The sequence below is a fragment of the Etheostoma cragini genome, chromosome 18, assembly GCF_013103735.1.
Source record: "Etheostoma cragini isolate CJK2018 chromosome 18, CSU_Ecrag_1.0, whole genome shotgun sequence".
Lineage (NCBI taxonomy): Eukaryota > Metazoa > Chordata > Actinopteri > Perciformes > Percidae > Etheostoma > Etheostoma cragini.
In genome coordinates, this window is record NC_048424.1 from 19,263,878 (window position 1) to 19,289,781 (window position 25,904).

The 25,904-nt window shown below is 40.1% G+C and overlaps 1 long non-coding RNA gene across 1 annotated transcript; it reads right to left on the reverse strand.

Moving 5' to 3' along the window:
- Window positions 1-19,630: 19,630 nt before the first annotated feature.
- Window positions 19,631-23,808, reverse strand: LOC117961613. Its single transcript, XR_004660449.1, has 3 exons — window positions 23,714-23,808; window positions 21,608-21,740; window positions 19,631-20,298 (listed from the first exon to the last, which is right to left on the reverse strand). It is a non-coding gene; the product is annotated as an uncharacterized LOC117961613 (long non-coding RNA).
- Window positions 23,809-25,904: the final 2,096 nt, after the last annotated feature.

A 25,904-nucleotide genomic window follows, 5' to 3' on the forward strand; every position in this document is an offset into this window, starting at 1 on the left:
CGAAATCGGATCGGATTTGAGGTTAAAAGATCGGATAAGGATCGGAGGCCTAAAATGCTGATCGGGACATCCCTACTGCAGACCCATCTCACCCCGGACAAAACCTGTTCCAGCTTCTCCCCTCTGGTGAGCGCTGCAGAGCACTGTACGCCAAAACCAACAGACTCAGGAACACTTTCTACCCACAAGCCATCTCTCTGATGAACAGCTGACTTCTTACCCACAGTGTCAGGTTCAATTCTAGTCGATAACTCACTTAATATTTATTTATTTATCATTCTCATTTCCTATTCCAGAACTGTTCATACTCTTCATATTGTAATGTAATAACATAATACTAGTTATCCCACTATGCTCCACATTTAAATAATTTTTATTGAACTCTTCATTGCACTCATGCCTTTATGTTTCTGTTTAGAGTATTTATATATTGTGTATATCTTAGTTTTGGTTGTTTTGTATGGGTAAGTACATTGTGAGCAACGATGCTCCAAAGAAAAATTACATCGCATGTGTCGTCATACCTGGCAAATAACGGTGATTCTGATATGATTCTGATTGATTGCTAAAGTTAGCTCAAAACGCCATTCAACTGACAGCCTTTGTGGTGTTTGATGCTAACTTGCAGCCAGCGGTGAACCTACTAGGTTAAGTAGATCCATTTTTACTGAATTCACATTAAAGAAGGTTCTCATTAGCATCTTGCATGCTACTTGTTGCCAAGTGACGCATGCACAACTCACATCTGCACTCGACTTACATCGGGGAGCGACAGAAGAGGGACCGGGGAAGCACACCCAACAATACGTCAACGTGTAATCTCCACCTCAAGTGAAACAGGGGGCACACGCAAGCAAAAAACGTAAGAGAACGTTAATTTTCAATAAAATTAAAGTGGGAAAACAAGCCAGTAAGGCCTCACCCGGTGACAATACACCATTTACTGTTTTTTTTTTTTTCCCAATTGTTGAACGACAGTGGGCACAACTGGAGACACGTGTAATACTCTAACTCTTCATGCACTTCATGTGGACCAATCTCTAGCTCGTTCTTCATTGCTTGGACGAAGTTTTCAAACCTCTACATGCTCATGCCATGGCTTTAAACCACAACCTGCACAACATTGTGGATGTGTAGCACTTTGTTCTAATGCTAACACACTGCTGTCAAAACTGTTAACCACCCGTTCAAAACAGCATTGATTTCAGTCTGGTGCCTATTGAACTCTGCTGATTGAGCAGAAAACCTAAGCAGATAAGTCTTGTTTTATGCTTGTTAGTGATCACATATGGTATTTTTAGAGAGAAAGCGCAGACAGCCTTTTTTATGCAAACACCAAAATTAGAATGAAACAATTATAGACTGTACCGTTTGAGTAACTAAGTAAAAGAGACCTTTATGTACAGGGAAGATGTCTAGGGTTACATAGACATAGGGTTACGTCTTTTCAATGTTACGACTGCGTTCTCACTGTTTTTCAGAAGGTAATGGAGGTGAAAGCAATGGAAACACCACATTCATAGTATTTAGTGATGATGCAGACACCCAATTTGATGAAGAAAACCTGCCCATTAAAAAAAAGAACACAGATTTTGTAATATACCAATTTTAAGTAAAGTAAACAAGAAGAAATAAAAAGCTGATCCTGCAATCACACTGTTCTGTGTTACTGTCATGTACCTGACTGTATGGTTTTTTCTCCCAGTAATTCCATAAATTACTAGAGATAAAATACTTTATATAGGGAAACAAATTGCTACTTTTCATTTCTTCTTGTTTACCTTACGTAAAATTGGTATATTATAAAATCTATAGTATATCCTTTTTTTTTTTAAATAAAGTATTGAGTAGTGTGATGTTACTCAAATTATTCAAACTGTAAAGATGAAAAGGGTTATTAATCTGTGTGTTCTGAGTGACAGTGTGTGTTGTCTCAGTGAGGACTGTTCATAGTATTTGTATATTAAGAGTTGTGTTGCTTGGAATGAGTTTTGCAGGTGATGTGAACTGTTTAGTTCAGGTAACTGCTGGCAGTGCAGAGTGTGGTTTGTTGAAGAAGAAGCGTTCAAATGTTGTGATCGTCATTTCCAAAAAAGGGCATTACACCACAGTTCAAGTTTGAGGTAACGCTACGCTACCTAACACTACCACGCTAGAAAGTACATTCAATTCAGTTCAATTTTATTTACATAGTGCCAAATCACAACCACAGTTATCTCACAGCACTTAAAAGTGCAGGTCTAGACCGCTCACTGTGATGTTATTTACAGAAACCCAACAACACACTGTACATGGAAGTGTACTAACAGAAGTATCCTAATTGAGACACAGAATAAGTGTCTATATAAGTGTCTGTGGCCATGGTTCTTTAAGCTAAATGCTTAAATAACTAAGCTAACATGCTTGTGGGGGGTGTATGGATGTGTGGAATTTCTCCCTTTTTGGTCTACATGTCCCTGCCTCTTATTTTCATCCCCGTTGGGGACAAAATGTACCCCTCCCCCTTAAAGGGATCAATACTACTTCACCAGTTAGACCATATTATATGTGATGTGATGTGAATGTGTCTTTATTTCCATGGAACGACCCAATCCGAGCGGCCTTTCTGGGGCCATGTAGTGGAGTTTAACCAGAAAAAGTAAGTGTTGCGCGGCAATGACAGTTAAGTTTAGGATTAAAATCGTGGTTTGGATTAAAACACTTCTGAGGAACGAACAAGCATTTCCTGGTTGAAAGTATTTAGTTTTTGCAGTGAAGTGAATTCCTAGTTGTGCTTTTTCATTTCAAGATTATTTAAATTGGATGTTGAAGTTCATAAGTAGGTGTTCATGGCTGAGTGGCACTATATGTGACATAAGGGAGGTGTGCATGTTTTTTCATGCAAAAAAAAAAACTCACTACATAACACAAACACAAATGGACCTAACCTATTTCAAAACTTGCAAGTAAAAATGTTTTTTGTGTGGCAGGGCACCTTTAAATCACCGAAGTTACATCAACGTCTCTACCAAGTTGCATGGTAATAGTCAACGTTGTCCGTCTCATGGTGGCGCTGGAAGAGAAGTCATCTTTAATGCATGTCTTTATCTCATTGTCCTCATAATATTCTTCCTTATGGTGTTAGTGAAGGCAGATTGGGGCTTAGCTAATTGGGCAAACCCAAGGGGACAGATGAATTAAGCAGCACTCAAGACACATACCTGCTCTAAGACATTATTGACTGTCTGCCGTCTCTCTCTGTTGGTCTCTTGCCTCCTTCTATATTGTGCAGTCAGATTGTTGCCTACCTGTCGCCACACATCTTACCCTCAGCTCTTTACTGACTGCTCCCCATTCAAAAGACAAAACACATGCATGCAACACCTCAGCCCAGGAAGTGCATCAAATGGCCTCTGGTATTTGGTGAAGCGGCGCGTGCGGTGGCGGCGGCATTGGTGGGCACTGCGATGAGAATTGGACCACTCTCCTGGCGTGGGTAGCGTTTGTGTTTTTGCTGCCACGAGTGCCTGCGGTGCAGTGTGGGGCTGGCTGGCAGGCTCGGGGAAAAGGACCCATCTGTTGTATGAGATTATTTCAAACCAGATACAACACAGGATGTCACCTGTTTGGAGAGACTCAGAGGAGGGGGGATTATGGGAAGACGGGTGTGTTTGTGTGTGTGTGTGTTGGAGGGTTACACAGGAATCAATTTTTGCTCCCTTCCCATCCCGAGCCCACAAAAAATACTCCTGGCATGTCCCGATCACGTGACTGACCCCCCCAAAAAGAATCTCGAGATCCCGAGAGAAAGACTACCGGATCCCGTCCCATTCCCGTTTCATTCCTTGTGTTGATCAACCAAGTTATCAGACTCCAGTGTTTCCTCTGTGCACACACTAGCGGACATTTCCTTTTAAATAATCCTGCGGACACAACGCACCCCGCGTTGGCTGCCGCTCACAGTGCTCACAGTGCTCACAGTGCACACAGTGCACATTAGTACAGTGAACTCATTGTCATGTTAAAGAAACCAATTTGAAATGATTCGAGCTTTGTGACATGGTGCATTATCCTGCTGGAAGTAGCCATCGGAGGATGGGTACATGGTGGCCATAAAGGGATGGACATGGTCAGAAACAATTCTCAGGTAGGCCGTGGCATTTAAACGATGCCCAATTGGAACTAAGGGCTATCTATCATCTTGACTCAATCGGCCCATTCTCCTCTGACCTCTAGCATCAACAAAACATTTTCGCCCACAGGACTGCTGCATACTGGATGTTTTTCCCTTTTCACACCCTTCTTTGTAAACCCTAGAAATGGATGTGCGTGAAAATCCCAGGAACTGAACAGATTGTGAAATACTCAGACCGGCCCGTCTGGCACCAACAACCACGCCACGCTCAAAATTGCTTAAATCACCTTTCTTTCCCATTCTGACATTCAGTTTGGAGTTCAGGAGATTGTCTTGACCAGGACCACACCCCTCAATGCATTTAAGCAACTGCCATGTGAATGATTGCATGTAACAGTACAATTTAATTGCGCAACGACCCCGAAAATCCTTCTATGCCGGATACAAAACCTTCTGTAAGGGATAGCAAGACAACAAAGACATCAGCCGAACGGAGACACTGTTAGCTTTTAGCTCCAAAAGACAGTAGATTTCTACTAGTTATATTATTAAGTTGTAAAGTTTTGAATTAGAAGTGCCGTTTGGCGTCATATACAACAACCTCAGGCTCAGATGGGAACAAAATGGCCCAAAATGGTCTCTGTTGAATATAGCACCCCCTAACGGCCTATCTTTACCAAAATTGGTGCACGCCTACAAGCGGCATGCCGAACAATCATCACAGGTTTTTGCGTTTGTTCGGTTGTCAAATGCGCAGATTTTTTCGTAGCTAAATTCTGTGAATAGCTTTTTGTCGCGGCTATCTGGAGACGCTATATACCAGGGTTTGTGCAGATCTGTCGCACGGCCTAGGACGAGTTTCAGCATAAATGGGCGTGGCATATATCAGGTAACTTGGCTTGATTCAGTGAACACGTGGATGTGTGATGTATAATGTGGGAGTTATAGGCAAAAACATGTTTGACATAATTGTAGCGCCACCTAGTGCTCCACATGTGTAATATTTGGTAAGTTAGGTCAACTACCTTTTTTTTCGCAACCTATAGTGGCAATAAAAGAGACTAAAACTTATTTTTATTTTTTATTTTCAGTTTTGACACAGGAGGACGACAAGAGCAAGGGTTAATGTATCCATTTGTTTGAATCAGGAGAAATAAACTCTAATGATTGATTCTGAAATTATATCATATCAGATGAAAACCTGATGTTTTAATGGTTAAACAACTGTTTGTTCTCAACTAAAGCTAGGACTTTCCACTCATGTTTCCAACTCCCCTTTATTTATTAATTAATTACACCCAACATTACCATGGTGTGGCGGATATGCCAGTCAGTGGCCTAGCTGTCAATCAAAATCAGTGGATTAGAAATATAACCAAAAAATGGCTAATGAAATAATAACAGTCGTTCTTAAAATAAATAAAAACAGCTGTTTGGGCTCCTACAGAAATGTTCAACAGACTTTGAATCTAAATTCTGATAAACTGGCAGTTTTTCTTTGAATATTCACTGTCTGAGTGAAATAAAGTGCAAACAAAGGGTAAGAACAGGTGTGAAAAGGAATGAGGCAACTGCTATGTCAGAAACTAAACGCACCACTGACGGAGTCGGACCTTCGGCCAAGGTTATAGTGATGCAGCGCCTGCATGCTAATGGCTGTAAAGCAGAATCCCTGCCTGCAGGTGATGAATGAGCGTCATGTCAGGAGGGAAGAGGCAGTAAGATGGAGGAGGAGGAGGAGGAGGAGGAGGAGGAGGAGGAGGATGAAGATGACATTTGGATCTAGAGATGTTGCCCACAGGATGCTCAGGCACAGACCTCAGGAAGCCCTAACCCCTTCACTCCACCATCTGTGGCTCAGAGGTGTGTGTGTGTGTGTGTCAGTGTGTGTTTGTCTGTGCACGCATATGAGAATGTTAGGTGATTAGTTGTGTGTGTTTTCCCTACATACCTACACTTTTGTGCATGCCTGTGTGATTTTGTGTCCCTATAACTCCGCCCTTCACAACACACACACACACACATACATTATCACCTCTTGCACCCCCACCGAAAAGAACAGATGGGAGAACAGGAGAGAGGGTTCCCACGTCCGCTCCTCCACCTCGTCCAAACTCAACCCATCGCAGCCCAGCAGGCCTTCGACCCTGCCAGAACCACCGTGACTCAGCCAAAACACACACACACACACACACACACACACACACACACCCCTATGTGCTGGAACCCACACACTCCAAAAATAACATGCCAAACTTATGCACACAAACACAGTTAAACACCAGCTCAAAAGAAAGAAAGTCACACACACACACACACACAAAAGAACTTTGGCTCTCTGAATTTCCAGAGTGACACCAGTGAGCCAAATTATGATGAGGTAATCAAACTGCAGTTAATGGAGGAATTCTCTCCCATCTTTCCAGTTTTAAGGACTTTGCTAATAAACTCCTGCTTGTCATCAGAGCCTGAAGACAGGGTCAGCGTTTGATGAGGCCGAAAGGAAGATGAATATGGTCATGCAACTTTTGGCAAACAGAAATTGCTGAACAAGAGCCACGGTGGCAACAAGTGGCATTTACAAGGCAATGACACAGGGACTTTCCATTAATTTCCAAAGATTCTCTTAAATCAGTTCCTTTAAAGAGATCATTATTAAACAACCTTTATGAGAGCAAATGGATAAGCATGAAACAACAAATATTTCCCTTGGTGAGGCACAGTGTGTTTACTACTGATATGTGTGACCAGGCCTTTCTCAGATCCCAAATTTGTTCCTCCTCAACTCCTTGATTCTCCGGCTTTTGAAATCATTCTCAGCGTGCGTGTTGAAAGACGTCCCAATTGTTAAAATGCACATGGTGGAGCGAGGATCGAGCATCGAGGAGGCTCCTCCGACGGGTTATAATCGAGGATGCGCTGATCAGGTGGGCCAGAGCGAGAGGAGGAGACGGAGCGATGACATTGTTAATCTAACGTTATAGATTAGGCCGGTCGGGCTGGTGGCTACATGCAAATTAACATTCTGATTAATTAGCAGGTGGGTGAAAATAGCTACACAATCAATGAGGAAAAGATTATTAATTTACTCTAAAATGTGAACATGTCAGACAGACCGCTTCATTTGTACATCTCGAGAAACAGCAGCAACTTCATTAGGATTATTTCAGAAGCTAAAGGTCCAGTTCTGTTTCCTCTTTTAAATTCATAAGTACAGTTATTGCTTAAATGTCTGACAATATCAAATGCAATGGCATTATATCCATCTTATATATTAAGATGTGATAACATTAAGATTTTATCAAATCTTAATACAATACATCAGCCAGTGGGGACTGCCGAGGGGCAGTGAAATGTCAATGTATTTCATTCAGGTGGGTGGAAGGTGGAAGAAGTTAAGCTTACAGGCGGATTCGGATAAAGAGCCGCTGCACACGGTCATAATAGATGGTGCGTTTGTGTGTAGCTCTTATAATGTAGGCCTAACGTTTCTGTATAGTTCTTCTCATATAAACACTTGTAGTATTTTACACTGAAATAGCCCATAAAGGCTATGGCGATGTACTGTGTATCAGCTATTTTAAATATGTGTTTGTATAACACACACTCTCTCTGTGGGTGGGACTCAGTCACGAGGAGAGGAATCTGCGAATCTGGAAATGTTGCGACATGCTGAAAGATAGCCGGAGACCCCTCAGGGACGGCTCTATAATGCAAGATGGGGGTCAAGATTAGTGATCGATGGGTGCCTGGATATGGCGCCCATATATGAGGTTTACACCTCAACGCAGCGGTTCTGTGTTTGACTCCAACCTGCAGCCCTTGGCTGCACATCATTCCCTCTCTCATGTTTTCAGCTGTCATGTCAAATAAAGGCCTCAAAATGCCCAAACAATAATCTTAAAAAATAAAAGTATCACTGATCGATGAGGATAGTGCTAGCAAGCTGTTCAACTGGCACTAATGCAATCAGTACAGTAAAAGTGATATAATCCTAGCAAGGCTTCTGAAAAGTACCATGCACATGTCTTTTGATGTCTCTGTCTTTCATGTCACACTCACCTTGCACACCGTAGCGGAGTGTCCTCCATCACTTCCTTTGACTTGAAATGCACACTGTCTGTTAAAACATTCGCCAGCTCCGCCTAATTAATTAGCATTTTGAGATTTGATCACAACACCGGCTGATTTGAGATTACAGGAGAGCTAATTAATAGCAGGTGTAGAGACCCGTGATTAGGTGTCATTTTCCAGATAAAGTACCCAGATATGGATCACAAGTGGTTGTGTAAATGAGATCATAAACGCACCACAGCTACTGGCCATACATGACCAGTGCGGGATAGTTTCCTTTTCCTTTACATCCAATTCTTCACTGCATAGTGTTGCTACTTAATACAGTAGTAGCAAGTAAAAATTGGACTAAACTACTCTATATGCTGTTAGGGCATGTTTGATTCAATTCAAACAATTTTAGATGCAGAAGAGGATTCCTAGCAACATGAGCTGATATAATTATATGTGTATGTGTTTTGCACATAAGAAACAGTAGCTTTTTAATATGTATTGTGATGTACAGAGTTGTAATGGAGCGAAAAGCACAAAACTTGCCTCTGAAATGAAAACCTAAAGTATGTGTAGTAGCATAGAAATTTTAATTAAAAAAAAAATTAATGTACAAGGACCTCAAAATTGTGCTTAAGCACAAGTACAGCGGTCGCACAACACTTAAAAACTAGTAAATGTGTAGTAACATTCCACCACTTTAGCGGACTTTGCAAGTCCATAATTTTAATATGTATTTTAATCCGTTATCTGATAAAAATTGTTATTCACAGAAACCTTGCACGCTGAGTCTGATGCGTTTTATTATTGTGATCGTTGCGCAAAATTCTAAATGATACATCAAGCAGTGAAGATGATTTTGTGGTTGCATTCCATTCAAAGTCAAAGCCTGCTAGCAACGGAAGACTTACGTGGGTGTAATGGATAGCGCTTATCACAGATGGGGTTGATGAATAAATAACATTAGCAAGAAGCTAGTGTTTAGAGGCCTGGAGCAAAATCACTGTCTTTTGTACATCCTTAGCCATCAGTAACGCCCCACGTTATCTGACACAATCTATCTTTAAATTCTGCATCTTTACTTTTGTTGTAAAGTGCTTTCTGCTGAGAGACACAGTGAATCAGCTCTTTGCTTGTCATTTTGAATGATTACATTTTACAGTGCCTCTAAATGGTCGAAAGACGAATGCGGGGGGGAAAAAACTAAGATAATAAGTGTTATGATATACATATAAGTGTTCTGAAAACTTAAGTGGCATGACTGACACAACATTAGGTTGTATATATTTTTAGATGTGCACCAATTTCGGACAAAAAATTCGGACTTGGCGTGCAAAGGCCTTTAGGATGTATATGTAGAACTTGGTTACTGCAGATATTTTGACTCTATAAAACCGCAGGTGTTACAAATAACATTGTGGATGGCTCTGCTCCATGTAGATGTCCCAATAAGCCACTGCCAGACAGCCAGCATGCACAATACCCGGACCCTGGAACTGATTCAGCTGTGTGGTATGTCGCCGTAGTTATTGTTATTAATTACACCTGTTTAGACATGGTCTGATTTTTACACTGAAATACCACTCTGTGCCTCCAGACTAAATAACCAACTCCCACAGTACAACATTATGTGAGTAAATCACCATATGCCGCAGCGGTCCACCTGCCTGGCTGTAAATCAACCGCCTGGGCTTCACCACACTCACCACAAGCATTGTTTTACATAACCACCAATGCCGCTTTATCAAGACCAGATAAGACGTTCACTCTCTCCTGACAGAGAAAGACATGGCATCAGCAGGTCATATAATTAATGGCAGTTTCTTGAGGAAATCATCCTTCTTGTGTTCCGTTCTCCTCTGCCTAAGTCTCTCTAGCTGCTTTTCTGCCTCCATGAGGAAAGAGAGTCAGAGGGGAGGCTGGCGGATGGACACGGAAAGCGACGAAGAGGTCGAAAGCTGGGGTAGTAATCGATATTGAGTTGGCAGAGGGCTGGGGCTCGGGACAAACAGTGAAGATTGCTCCGAGGGACTAGCATTGATGTGTGATTAAAGTCAGAGAATCCCCCCTGCCATCCGGAACTTGTGAGTGAGATTTCTGACGCCGGGGTAATTGGTCTTGGGAAAATCAATGGATTTGGCGAGTGAGCTAGTCCCATCTGTCAAGGCTGCTGGACGGTACACTGGCATTGCCACCAGAGGCTGAACTTGACATTTATGGTTGAATAGGCTTAGGAATGGGCTCAGGGCCTGACTTGACCTAACTTGATGCAACTGCCAAAATATTACCGAGAAGTGGGACCAGGGCCATGGCAACGTTTGTCCTTAACGGCTGTTGTCATTGTCATGGCAAAAGTCATATACTTTTCTGGGTATTGTGGGTGTATTAGTGACCTGGATGGCTCTATAGTCCACAATTATAAATATGATGGGTATTTTAGAAGCCAGTATTTTTAGACTTTAAAATGTGACTACTTTTAGGCCAACAGATGTATTTGTAATCAGGCTGCAGGATTTCCCATCCAGAAGTGTATTTCTGTTAGTGTGTAAAAGACCTTTGTGTTGGCATAAAAAATGTACAGAAAACAACTAAATTAATGAAATGTTATTTATACGTTTTTTATATGGATTTTTTTTATTAAGTAATTTCTTTATTACCTAATTACGTAATCATATTTAAAAATGTACGGAATCACCATTTTGTATATGTCTTTCTCTCTCTCTCTCTCTCTCTCTCTCTCTCTCTTTATATATATATATATATATATATATGTATATATATAGTCTTTTTATTGTCTTTTTATTTATCTAAACCTGCAAAAACAAATACACTATTTATTGGCCACATGGGGGCGGCAGAAACAAGTCGTGAACACACCATCGCCATACTATCACCTTAAAATTGATGTGACAAACAAAGAGTTGTCATATTGAATATTTATATTTCAGGCAGGATACAGTACAGGCCAAAAGTTTGAACACACCTTTGAAGAAACTAGAATATAAGACATATTTTCAGTTATTTCACACTTTTTATGTCTTTGGTTTTTGTTGACCACATGTGTTCATTCATGGTTTTGATGCCTTTAGTGAGAATCTACAATGTAAATTGTCATGAAAATAGAGAAAAGCATTGAATGAGAAAATGTGTTTAAACTTTTGGTCTTTACAGGCACACATGTGGAATTATGTACTTAACAAAAAAGTGTGAAATAACTGAAAACATGTCTTATATGCCACCATTTGCTCTGATTACTACTTTGCACATTTTTGGCATTCTCTTGATGAGCTTCAAGACGTAGTCACCTGAAATAGTAGTTTCTCAACAGTCTCCAAGGAGTTCCCAGAATGCTCAGCACTTGTCGGTCCTTTTGCCTGGTGGGATAGATAACATGTTTTGTTTCCCGTTGCTCAAAGCCCAGTTTAAACTTTAGGCCTTTACAGGATGTGTATAAGTTAGGGTTGGATCCAAATATTTGAATATTTGTTCAAGTGGTAGGTGTTCCATTGCCCAGGTTACAGGTGTTGTATCCAGGTGTTACATTTTGGGATTCAAGTATTCTTTTTTTTTTCTTGTTTTGTGCGATATTAAGCTGTAAGCTGCTGTCTGATTTATGCAGCGCTAAGTCGTCCATCACTGAGAAATGCTGAGTTACAGGATGTGTGTAGCTGTCTGTTTGGTTCTACTTTATCAGCCTGGTGTCGTTTTTTAAGACAATTTGATAAAGGTAAAGATAGTACGACCGTTCATAACACTCCCGCTTTAGTGAGTCACTGGACGGCTGAGCATTCAATCATAATTTGTGTCACTATAGTGGACTGTGTCCTGCAACAACAAAGCAAATCGCTTTAACTTCCGCTGCCTTCACATTCTGCCTTCTTGTGTCGGAAATTTTGAGTTTCAAAGCCCCAAAAATGGTATTCGGTACAGCCCTAGTATGAACAGGCAATAAAATGTATAGTAAAGTGGATTTTTATCTTTTTTGATTATAGTGCCTGGCTGGAACGGCTATTCCTTTGTGGCCTCTTTTATTAAAGAACCGATTTGTCATGGAAAATAAATTGTGACAAGTAGAATGAGGTTGGTAACTTGATTTCTGTATCCCCGCCGTCATCTCTGGCTCTGTTCAACATGACAGTTTTCTGTAGCACGGGCCTTCATTTTCAAAAAGGTCATTGATGATGCGGGGGCACATCAGCGTACATCTGATCCAGTGACAGCTGTGCCTGGGAGCCATTGCTCACACAGCGCACACCAATTAGAGAGGGCCTTGTATCAATCAGAAGTAAAATAACATCTCATCAAAGTGCATGTCTCCCCCATGACAACCGCGGTTCTCCCCAGATCACATTGCCATCACCCCTACACCAATTTTGGCTCCTGCATATATTTTACCAGTGCATACACTCAACAGACGTTCAATTCAATTTTCAATTCAATTTTATTTTTAGTATCAAATCATGACAAGAGTTCTCTCGAGACACTTTACAGATGGAGTGGGTCTAGACCACACTCTATAATTTACAAGGACACAACAGTTCTAGTAGTTCCCTCCACAGCAAGCAACAGTGCAACAGAGGCGAGGAAAAACTCCCTTTTAGGAAGAAACCTGGGACAGACCCAGGCTCTTGGTTGGGGTCGAAATGATGGAACAGTGACTAGAAATAGCTAGTTTGCCCCTCACACCTTCACACACACACACACACACACAGGAGCACGCAATGCCCAGGGCAGTGACAGGTTACCAATCTAATTAACACCTAAAATGAGGAGGTCTCCAGTCACACTGTGACTTCCTCTACATGCACAGCAGCAGCAACACACAGCTCTCATCGTCCTGTATGTATATATCTATATGTACATCTGTATGGATACGTTGTTGCAGCGGGACTCTGGAGATGAGACTCCCTTGATGACACCCTTGGGTAAGCATAATGATTCTAGAGATAGACAGGTTAAGTTTCATATTTTACAATCATACGTATTTTGAATTGTCGTTTGTGAAATACACGTGCAAACAGTATTTCTTAAACTTTTTGCAAAGGTTGTTTTGTCAAAACACAATGCATTACTATGTTATCAACTTTTTTTTATTGTAAAAAAATTATTGTTTTCAGAAAAAAACATACACACATAGAGATTGTAGCACATTGAAATTTGCAGCACCAGTCCATGGTCAATAATTTAATAATTAAATAGATGTCTGCTCAAAAAGACAAGAAGTAGATTTTCAAGAGTACAAGAAGATAAATAGTACACATATTACACATACATTTCTTCCTTATACTATCTTCCTTACAGTATCTATGTTTCCCATATGTAATTGCAAATCTAGTATTGTAAATGTTTTGTTTTTAGACATTTCTCCTATCATATGGAGGCACAGAGTCCATTTTCCACACATGTAAAATGTTAACACCTGGAACATCTGGCTTGCAGGTTTTTCACCCATGCTTTTGAAAATGTTACGTCATTTAGCTTTGTAAGATATTCTGCCTGAAATATAAATATTCAATATCCTATTATAATGTTCTATGTACTTTGAGATACTGTATAGTGTTTCTTGATTTCAAGGTTTATGTAAATAGCAAGGAAAAAAAACATGATACCAATTACCAACTTTTCTTAAACCCAAGTATAGTTTTTCTTCTGTTTTGCTTAAATAATGTTGCCTTAGGGCAAAAGCCTTGTAAGTAAAACTGTTGCTTTTTAGGAAATAATGTCAACGTTATGTTGAACCACATACCTTGGACAAAGTCAGATGAAATTGCCTCGTCACTCTTTAAATATTTGTAAAGCCCACAGACTTAAAGGGTGCAACAGCATTGATTTCTAAAAAGAAATGAAAATAAAGAAATATATACAAGGTTTCAAACAGTGGCCCAAATGTGCACCACTGTAAGCACAATGTCAGCGTCACATTTTTCAGTTCAATTCAATTAAAATTTGCATTATTGGCATGAATGTAACAACTATATTGCCAAAGCATCACACATACTACATAAGAACAATCAACCCCATACATTTCATTAAACATGTACTTAAAGCGTAAAGTAATAAAATTGTGTGTGTGTGTGTGTGTGTTATTTTTTTTTAAATACATTGAACAAATTTAATAAAATAAAAAAATAAAAACAGTTAGCATTTATGTGTGTGTGTGTTAAAAGATATTAAAAATTAAATTAAAATAAATAAATAAATAAAACAGAAAGTGTGTGTGTGTGTTAAAAAGAAAAAATATTAAAAATAAAAACAATATAAAAACTGAAAAAATAAGCGTGCGTGTGTGTGTGTGTGTGTGTTGAAAAACTACAAATTTTAAAAAAAATGACAAAACATTAAACACACTTGCATACATTAGACACAGCTGTATGGATTAATGGAGTGAGCTGCAATGTGCCTTGAGATTTTTCTCAAACATCAAGCATACTGCAGGTCAAGTAAGGCCATTGTTGGTCTTAGTAACACGCACAGGCACACACACACACACACACACAAACACACACACACACACACACACACACACAAACACACACGCACACACACATACACACTGCATGAAGCCTTGGTTCAAATAGATTTTTCATTGATTTTGTGCCACATAAACCTTGCAGAAGACAGGCGTGGAAAAGTACTATTATTATGAGTTGTTTAAGTAGTAGCATTAGTAATGGTCCCGCATCGCCAGACCTTTCTCCACAGCGCTGTGGAGGAAGGTCTGGCTAGTCCACACAGCATTCTGGGATGGGAGAAAAACATGCTCTGGTTTATTGGCATTTCTTTAAACCAATCACAGTTTTCACGAGTAAGCGCTTTACGGAACCTCGGGAAGGAACTTGTTTGGGGGAACATTTGCACGTCGGAAGAAGTTGACAGAAGAAGGAGAAGTATGCTGGACTTTTAGATCTTGAAGAAACTTTGAATCTCTTGCTTGTGATCAAAGAACTCACCCTGAGCTTCCGTTGAGCTAGTTGTTCTCTCCCCAGAGTTGGAATGCAAGTTTGCCCGGAATAATAAAAGCACCTTGATGAGGCTCCGTGCGTCACACGGCAGCATTAGAGCAGGCAGCTTGATTCATGGCCCTGACAAAACTCCTCTTGTTTATGATCACACAACATCTGTTGACGGTGAATCACTTCTTGTAATCAGCACTCTGCTGCCATTTGATCATTTTCATCCGTCACAGTGTGTGTGTGTGTTAGTGTGTGTGCTTAAACCCACTTTTCTTTTTAAGAACAACACATATAGGAGGTTCTGCATCCCTGCAGTTCATTTACTTCTGTGTACAGTTGCACTAATACACACTACAGGCTTATTGCTGGGATCATTTCCAGCATAGATTCAGTTTTAGATGAATAAAGCTGTAATCAGCGTGCAAACGTGCACACTCGCTGTTGCTGGAACAGCGATGGTGGTGGTTGCAGCATTCTCTCTCTCTCTCTCTCTCACTCTCTCTCTCTCTCTCTCTCTCTCATCAAAGCTGATGAACATCAATGAGTTGTACAAACATCCTCGGATGCCATTAGTTAGAATGTACCGAAACACCAAAGACGATGATGTTGCAACTCAAACAGATAAAGCTAGAGTCTGACCCTGAAAAATGGGAACCTGACTGTTATCCATTTGTATTTGAAGTGAGAGTTTGTGCTTCTGCCACTTCCAATTCCAAACACTAATTCAAAGAGGATCCGTAGGCATTTTTTCTAGGTCAAACGCATCCCAACTTTAAAAAGCTTTTTTTCCTCCCCCTTGTTCCCCTGCTGTTATTTTTTTCTGTCGTTTTCTGCTTCACTAAATAGCACTTCTGTTGATAAGGACAGAAGTTTAAAATAAAAAAAAGGAGGAGGCCAAGCTTTAAAGGTTACAAAGTGTTGAACATGTGACGCAAAAAGCTCACACACTCCCTGAGAAAGTCTTACGCTCTAAGAGGAATTGCCTTTCTGATTTGTTTTGTTTTTTTGTACTCGGCCACCGACATGTCTGCCACTAAATCTTCTTCTGTTCCCGGTAGAGCCGTGAAACACAAACCAGAATGCCAAATGAGGCTGTGGGACCCAATACTAGAGACCTTGATCCAGAAAAGCTTAACCATCAGCTGGCTTGAAGGGTGTTGCAGGCCTCCAACTGCCATGTGTTGAAGTGATAATCTGGGATTTTTTTTTTCATTTCTTATTTTGGCAACACGTTGGTGCTAAATGATCACCTCTGCCCGGCAATCACTTCAGACCAGTGTCACTGGCTGACTGACAGCAGCTGCCACCACCACAAGCATAGGCTCATCAACTGAGACGAGTGCTAAGACACTATAAATAACAGGCGGAGATTCATGTGTAGAGACAATTGTGTTAATCAAAGGGTTGCTTCATAAAAAGTATGATCTTGGTTAATTTGGAGCAAAAAAAAAGAAGAGAAATTATGCTTTTCAACAAAAACACTGATATCATAGTGGGAATCCCTGTTAGCAAACTAGGCTAACTAGCTTTCACATTTCTAGCTGTCTGTCCAACCCGTCCGATCCCAACTCGTGCAATACTGCTGCTTGGTCAGTGGCTCTCAGCGTCAGACACAACGTAAAAGCACCCTTCCGCATGTGTAAGGAACGCACTGCGCAGACGTGTTATTGAGAGCGACACGGTAGCTTCGTAGCGAGTAGTTTGAAAGACTGAAATGCCGCGGAAAGAGGTTCGTTGGGGTGAAATAATACAGGACGTTTACCCAGGAGACCGGGGTTTGTGTCCCCTTCTTGTTTCCGTATCACAGAAACAAATATTTTATGACCCCACCCACGATCTTTGCCTAAACTTAACAGTCCTGTTGTTGTCCCGCATGCCAGTGGGTAAGTCCCCACCCAGAGCGTCAAAAGGGACGTCCAGAGTCTTGACACAAAAAGGAGACTTTTAGCATGAATGACAAATGCCAAAGGTAGTTTACGCGATGGGAGAGTGAGAATGTGTTGAAGCGTTGCTTTGGGTCACTTACTGTTTTTCATTTGAAGGGTGAAAAATTGTCATCACTTAGAAATAACATAGTAAGCAACTACAACTAATGGAACTGAACTGAAGATAACAATTCAAACCAGCAAAATGACTGGGGGGGGGCAATTCATACTATGCACTTCACATCACCACTACTAGCTGGCGGGCAAGTGTACTGTGTACAGATCTCAAGTTCTGGGTATGTTCATCTTTTCATGATATCTAGTTTTAACATTTGGTGACATATGGTCTAAATAGTTGATTGTAGTGTTGGATATCTACACGCTGCAATTTGCCAGGTATCCATGGTGATCATGTGACTGCAAAGTATGAATAGACACAAAATTTCTCAAGAGCTAATTTTGAAAGGGACACAAATAACACACAGCCCAAATTGTACTTGTATAGGATATGTGTACACAGAGGAAAGCCTCTCACTGCAAGTTAGACGACATCTTAGAAAACCTACAGTACCCGTCCAGAAGAAGAAGAAAAAAACACTTCTGTCTCATCCTTGATCCCATTTTATCTTTAAAAGGCAGCACAGATTTGCAGTCAACATTTGGCATGGAGACACTTCTCTTCCACTTATCTAATAGCGAATGATTTCCCTTTTTTTTTTTTTTTGGTAACACTTGGAGTTTGCTGTTACTCTACCAGGGTGGCTACTGATTGTTTCTTTGTGTGTTTAGCCAAGGTACTTTTCAATGCTATGTGCCCACTTTTGCTCCAAACAAACCACTGTCACTGCTTTCAGAAAATTCATCACCGCCTGTGCACCCAAGAGAACAGCGACCCACTTATCTGTGTTTACAATAGCAAATAGAAAAGAAAAAGTGAATGTAATTTTTACTCCTATTAAAATGTCACGTTTTATGCATAGCATAGCTGGCATACAGACACTTGTTTTTTAGTTAAACATGACTGGAACTAAAGCACTACCTTGGGAACTCTTCAGTTGATCAGAATGATCCTCAGAGGTCTATGTTTAGACATGAGAAAGCCCTGAGGCAGCAGTTTGTTTGGTTCAACAGGGAATACATTTAAACTACACCGTGATGAAAGAGTGTCACACACACAGCATGGCACCCGTGGTGATAAAAGATCACGACTGACTATTCAGCTTCTAAAGAGAACTAGCTGACAACATTGGCAGTACAATACTATTTAAAAAAAACACAGAAATATGACATGTCCTTTATTATCCTGCAGCTGTTGTATGAACTAAGTCCTTGGGAAAAAGTGAGTGGATCAACCAAAGTTTATTCCTGTGTAACCACCATAAAGTTTCCTATGGTACTATGTGAAAAAAACACTCTTGTGGTACATTTTGAAAACCTCATATAAACAGACGGAAAACAACATTTTTCATTGTACAAATAGTTGTATTTCTCTTTTGTGTCCTCCTTACTTTTACTGTTGGTTTGCTGAGGTCATTCCAACTTAAGCTGTAGCTACTACTTACTGTAAAGTAGGATGTTCAACTTAAACGAACATCAACTTCCACTACCACAAATTGTGTATTTTAACTAGTAAAGTCCATTAAAGGGTTGGTAAAATGTGTTTTTCAATGCTTTCAAATCACCTATTGGGATGGGATAGAAAAATGTGACCAGTTCTTAAATAAGGCCCCTGTAGAAGGAGTGTGGGGGCCAACAGCAGAACACTTGTGGCTATATTTTGCCTTCAGAAAAGTAGGATGTGAGTGTAGTGCCAAACTAAAACTGCACAGAGCCCACTTTTTGACCAATTCTAGTTCTGAATATGATTTTCCCTTCAGAGATAGACCTTTAAAACCTCTTTGAGACCCTTCTGTTTAACCTGAAACAGCTCTGAAGTCACTAGCGCTAAACCCACCAGACAAAAAGCAGTACTTTTAGCGTGTATAGAGCCAACCTATTTTTACATGTAAATCGGTAAACTATGTTTTTATTTAAACCAAAACTTAAATTGTGATGGTTGGAAAAGTGGAAAGACTACCCAACACAGCTTTTCAACGTTTTATTTTGTTTCTGTCAACTTTGAATGAACTGTATTTTACAATGCTAAAATAACGTTGTATTTACATGGGGTCTGGTGGGTTTCGTAGATGTTTTAATTCCTTAAAAAAGGGTCTTAGACCTCCTTAGAAATCATTTCCATAATGGTGTCAGACACTGTCAGTGGCAAAACAAGCACTTTTGTGAAGGTAAATGCAAGTTGGACAATTGTCCTATTAACTTACATTCATAGCCTGTTTTGCTGATGCAGACTGCAAAAATGTCACTTAATACTGGACCAATTTCAAAGATATTTCGTCCCATCAGTCACTTAGACACAAAAACATAAGAAAATAGGGTCCAGGTTGAAGAAAAACAGTAGTTACTCTTTAACATGCATAACTCCAAGCAGAGGGTTTAAAATTGGCCAGAAACTATTAAGTATACCTTTATAAGCCAAAACTGTCTTTTCACTTTTACTCTATTAAACGTTCTGCTTGTGTTGTTGTCATATGTACCCTAGTAATGTGTTGCATGACAGATCACACAAAGATACATTCAAAATCCCTTTCTGTCTGTTTCATCAGTCTACTCATTGCTGGATCTCTCAGCCCGAGGCTAGATGCTGCTTCAAAGGAGACAGCTCATCACACTGAGTGACAAGTGTTTGGGGTGTGAACTTGACCAATTGAGTAGGAGGAGAAGGAGGACGATCCACTTCCTGCCTCAAGGCATGAAGTTACTAATATTAGCTGAGTGTTATAATGATCATTTAAGAGGGTTTTTTTCCCGCTGAGGGCCAAAAGGTGAAGTTTGTACAGTAGCAGTCATCTCAACCCACAAAAGGTAGGATGGTCAAAGGATTGTAACTCACAATTTGGTGTGTGAGCCCCGCATTAAGGCAGAGGGACTTCATCCCAAGGGCACCACGGTACAAAAACAGTTCCGTCTTTGTAATGAGGTAAACAATTACAAAGCTTCTCTGACCCTGTCCAGATGCCAAGGGATTTAGATCTGTATGTGCCTATTTATGACCACGTCATGGATGCAGCTGGGGGGGGGAGGGGTGGCGATCGCAGGGTGCCAATGTGGTTCTATCTCTCTATTAACAAAAGGGAGGACGCTAGGCAGAGCAGCGCATTCATCATCTAGCCAGCAGCCGGCCCTGTGGAAAAGACAATACACATTGCTCTGAACTCACATTTGCTTGTGGCGTCACAGATGTGAGTGTGTGTGTTTGTGTGTGTGTGTTAGTGTGTGTGTGTGTGTATAGCTGATGGTTAGATCCCTATGTAGTTTGGGTAAGTAATGACGACATCCCACAGATCCTCTCCAGACAGCTGGGAAAACTCTAATGAGCCTGTGAACCTGCCGAGAAAAGTGTGTGTGTGTGTGTGTATTTACCTGAATGTGTGTACACAGTCCTGTGCTTTTAAATCTGTAATTCCTATCCCAAGACTCAATAAAAATAGAACACTTTTAGAGCGATGTATCTCTTATGGTTTGAAAATGCAGCTCTTCATATTCCCTATCTGTAAAAACATAATGAAATCAACTTCATCTGAACCACGTTATCAGCTGTCTCCCTTGGTAACAAAGTCCCGCCTGCTTCTCGCCAAGCCATAAAAAAAACAGTTGGTAATAAACAGTATTCAGTACGGCTGTTTTTAATGCAGATTGAATGTGTGTGTGTGTGACTTTATTTGTTTGTCATTCATGAAAGCCGCCCAGCAGGAGGGGAACGCCACACTATATCTTGTGACCTTCGCGGGTGCTAACGTCGTTGCCATGGCAGCAAGGCTTGATGCTTTCTGACGGGTCTGATGTGACCTCGACAGAAATACGCCTGCAGGCCTTTCATCTCCCCTTGTCCTTGTCTCATATACTGTATATATACCGTGTCATATTTTCACACACACAGACACACGTACACACACACACACCATACCCATATGCCCGCACACATGCTTTTAATGCAGTTAAATTACATTTTAACTGTATGAGCTCATGGCGAGCCTCCCGGCTGCGAGACCCCCTGCTGGCCCGTTACAGCTCAAGACTGAAGTGAGACGAAGCTGTTTGAAGAACAGAGACTTCCTGTTCACAGAGAGCGCAAGACGCTACGTCTACGCTCCCTCCTTTCTTCTCTTCACTTGACTTCCCCTTGTGACTCTTTATCTTGGGCTGCTTCACATGCTAAAGGTTCATTAAGGGTCGGATGGAATCACAGGATGGGGCCCGCTAGTGTAGGGAGTCATGAGGATATACTGTATTTCACTATGTAAGATATGGTGAGATAGCCTAATATATTTGATGATATGGTGCAAACACACACACACATGTACACACACACACACAACTTCCACTACCCTCCCTGCTCTTAATCTCTGTCTAGGCTGCATGGGGACCCTGAGTGCACGTCCCTGACGTTGACAAAGCGCTATGGGTGTTTCTACCAGTCGTCCTCCTCTCACCTCCCCCCTCAGCTACCTGCTCACCACTTCATCAAAACCACGGGCACCAAAATGGCGAGGGATCCATCAACTTCCCACGCTGAGAGATGATGTCATCGACGAGGGACGTCTCCTGTGGGATTGTTGCTGATGGCTGACATGGATCAGAACCACAGACAAGGTAAGTAGCCTGCAGTACTGCAGTGCAAAACAACAATAACGCTGCACCAAATTACAACCAGATGTGAAAATATCTGTGCTTATTTAACCTTTTTTCACACCGATACAAGAAAATATTTGCTCTCAGTGGATGTGAAAGCTTCTATTTATGACTGTTTATCCTTGACCCACCCGTCCCTGTTAACTGGTGTTTTATATATATATATATATATATATATATATATATATATATATATATATATATATATATATATATATATATATATATATATATTTATAATAGCACAAACATGTACTGTACATTCTCTATACGTTGGATTGTGAAGACAATGAGAGTTACAAGCTATCACTTGTTTCTATTTTGTACTGTGGACACTTGTATACAGATGTTTAAAAAAAAAAGAATAAGGAAAGAGGAAAGGGAAAAAAGGAAAATTAAAAACCTAACAAAGAATACTAAATATACTGAACATAAAGAACACAGCACAGCTTGGATTACAATATTCCACGGTCATGGTAAGGATGGATACTATAAACAAAAACATCTTAAAATACTAAAGTTAAATGAATTTGACATCTGCAAATCACATACTAAATTTCACAGTGAGGTCTAGTTAATTAGCCAACGTCTATGGGTTCACGCTTCTAAGGTGATTCAGTATAGGGTCCCATGTCTTGTCAAACTTGTCTCCTCTGTCTTCATTATAAAATCTCAGTCTTTCCGGATGCAAAGTATTTGACAGTTCTTGCAGCCACAAACTATATGATGGCAGAGAATCCATTTTCCATACACGTAAGATTAACTTTTTTGCAATCACCGTCCCAAATTAAATGGCTCTTCTTTCAGATTTATTGCCTCAGAAAAAAAACAGAAAAATGCACTTCCAATATGAACAAAGTTTATTACATGCCCAGAAAGAATGTGCCAGAGTACCTATTTGGGACTTACATCCGTTGCATACTGGTGCGATATTAGGATAAAATTTGTGTAACTTTTCTATTGAATAATGTAATCTATGGAGCGTTTTAAACTGTATTAAATTGTGTCTAGTATTAACTGAACACATTTGCACATTACGTAGACATTCTTCCCAAATGTCATCATTTAATTCCATATTAAACTTCTCTGCCCCCGCCCGTTTGTACACCTCTGATGTTCATTGGAGCTCCACCGTGAAGCATACAAAAGAAAGCAGAGATTGCCCCTTGTTAGCCCGGTGCAAATTTGTTAATTCAAGAGTATTGTGTTTGTTCAGAACTTCAAAGTTTGGTATGTTTTTTTGACAAAATCTCTAATTTGCAAAAACCTGAAAAAACTTGAGGCCGATATTCTATATTTGGCTTGCATACATGTGTTTTTTGAGAGCTTGTTTTCCCGTCCCAAAATAAAAACCTTTAAAAAACCTTTGTCTTTCCATTCAATAAAACAAACAAATATTATTATAACATTTTTCCAAGAGTCCCACCAGGACAAAACACATACAAATGGGACATTACAAATATTAAAAGAAAAACCCTGTAAATCTACAACTACACATATCAAAACACACATGAGTGAAAGCACAGATATAAAGGGAAATGTACTTCAAATGCAGAAGTATTACATTTACAAAAATAGAGACAAATGAAATGTCCAGTTGGCACATACTGTTAGGCAACTGCATAAACCCCTAAACGTTTTGGAAACAAGCTACAAATCAGAGACAATGCAAATAAAAATGACACACCAGAGCCAAGAACTGTGCTTAGAAAAGGAAAAAGTTGATTTTAAATTGTTGTTAATTGATAACAAACATCTGCAAAACTGTGGGTTATTAGTAGTGACTGTCAAGTTACTTGAAAAAATGTGCCTAGTCAATAGGCTACATATTACAATAGAATAAATAAATAAAAAAAGGAAGTGTGCTTTAATAAGAAGCCAGCCTATGGTTAAAAGGATCTATTTACTGACCAGCTAACGTTAGCTTAGCTGTAGTGAGTGACTGTGGTCATCATGCAGTTTTACAGACGTCTTGCCGTACAGTGAAGCAGCAGGTAAAAAGGGCTTGAAGGGGCAATATGGTCCAGCTAAGAAGAAAAAAGGAGAAAAATATATCTTTCAACAAGCTAACACGCCCCCAAGTGGACTCCACCATATTCATAAAGAAGAAATTGTTATCAACTCTCTCCTTCAACTTCTGGTAAGACAACAAACATGCTAGCTAATCCCCCCATATGGCAAAGTAACAGACATTTCCTGGTAGCTAACTGTAACGTTAATGAATTTTAAACTTGCAGTACTCATTACTGAAAAGCGTCACAGTAACATAGCAAATATTACTAATTAATCTGTACTCACCTAATTAATTCAATTTAAACTTTACTATAGCTAGCTAACGTTAGACCAGTACTGTTTAAATGCATTATTGATATCAGTGCTAATTGATGCTAGCTAAGGTCAGTGAGTTAGCAACAACGTAGCCACTACGATTTCTCTTCATTACATTGTTACCTATTGCTACTCTCACTGTCCATAGTATAACATTCTTGACGTTGTGCTCTTCAAGATACATTTTTCACAGCAGCCATTTTGACTTGTCATAGCTGAAAAATAAGAAAAAAAGCACAGGTTTTTACTAATAGCCTACTAGCAATGGGTGAATGGGTGCTGGGCTCTGTAACTATTTAGTTCAACTATATGGACGGCATTAACGTTTTTGATAATAATTGATTCCGGCACTTGTGAAAAGGGTCTATACCAGAAGTTCACATAAATGTTATCTAAATGTGTTTTTCGCAAGCTGCTTTTCTAGTATATCCTCTTGGTTGTATGTATTATGAGATGTGTTTTTTTGCTGCATATTTCTCTTTGTGTTTAAATATTTTCAGTGTTTCCCAATTCCAACTGTGTTTCTTTTATATGTATGTTTTCATTCACGTGTTTTGGTATATGCAGCAATTCTTTCGGTAGGCCTACATTGCTTTTAATATTTTGATCTTGTTTGTGTTTTTTTCCACCACAAAAAATTACAAATTTTAAATCCTACATGTACACACGTTTCAAGGTTACAGTCAGGGGCTCTTATTTAGCTTACTGTAAATATCAGCTCAACATGTGTGGTCTATCTGTATAGTGTCTTGAGATAACTCTTGTTATGAATGGATACTATAAATAAAATTGAATTGAATTGAATTAAACATGCTTTTCTCTTCTTTTTCATCTACCCTCGGAGTGACTAGGGCCTTGACCAACATTCAACACTAACCGCAGCTGCGACAGCATGTTTCAGTGAGTATTTCACCATTTTTGTATATGTGATGGGGTCCAAACCAGTCCGTGAAACAAGGGTTACAAACAGTGGTCCTACACAGGACTTTGACAATTATGATTCATACTGACTGCGAAGTCTGTGTCATTGTGTAATCTCTCACTATAGCTGCTGTAAATCCTATTTGAGGTAATGTACAACACTTTAAGGCTCCCTAAGTACTCTTGCCTGACACTCATCCTGAATTTGCATTTTGCTCTTTCTTCATTATTCCGGCTGTGTCTGGTTTCCTTTTGGAGGTAATGCAGTGAACGATGATTGGACCTTGTTTTACCAACTAATACATTTGAACTCAGTAGGTCACAATTACAGTGAGGAGTATATATCCTCCTTCCTATGTGTTTTTGTCACATATTTGTGTTGCTGTTTTACCTGTATTGCATGTACATTTCTATATCATTTTACTCACCCCTCTTTACAAGAAGAATTTGGATTCCCTCACTCAATTCTACAGCCCCTTAATTGATATAATTAGAGGATTAGAGTGTAAAGCTGCTGCTATGTCACTCCTGGGCTGTAACCAGCGAGGTGACAGCGCTGAGGCGGGATCCACACACCGCCTCTCGGTTTGACACCAACATCCAGGAGGACAACAAAGATAAGGATGGCTAGAGGGAAAGCCCTCGTTCTGACGAGTGCAAATTAACCTGCTGTGCCCGACAGAGAACTGCCGCTATCTCCTCCCATTGCCCCATCCATACTCCTTTCTCCCTCGGTTCTTTCTTTCCCCTGGGCTTCTTTGTGAAATTTTTACTTTTTTCTCCTGTTTGTTTTGAATCATTAAAACTTAAGAGCTGGTGTCCTGTCATCAACTGCAGGCATGGATTTGG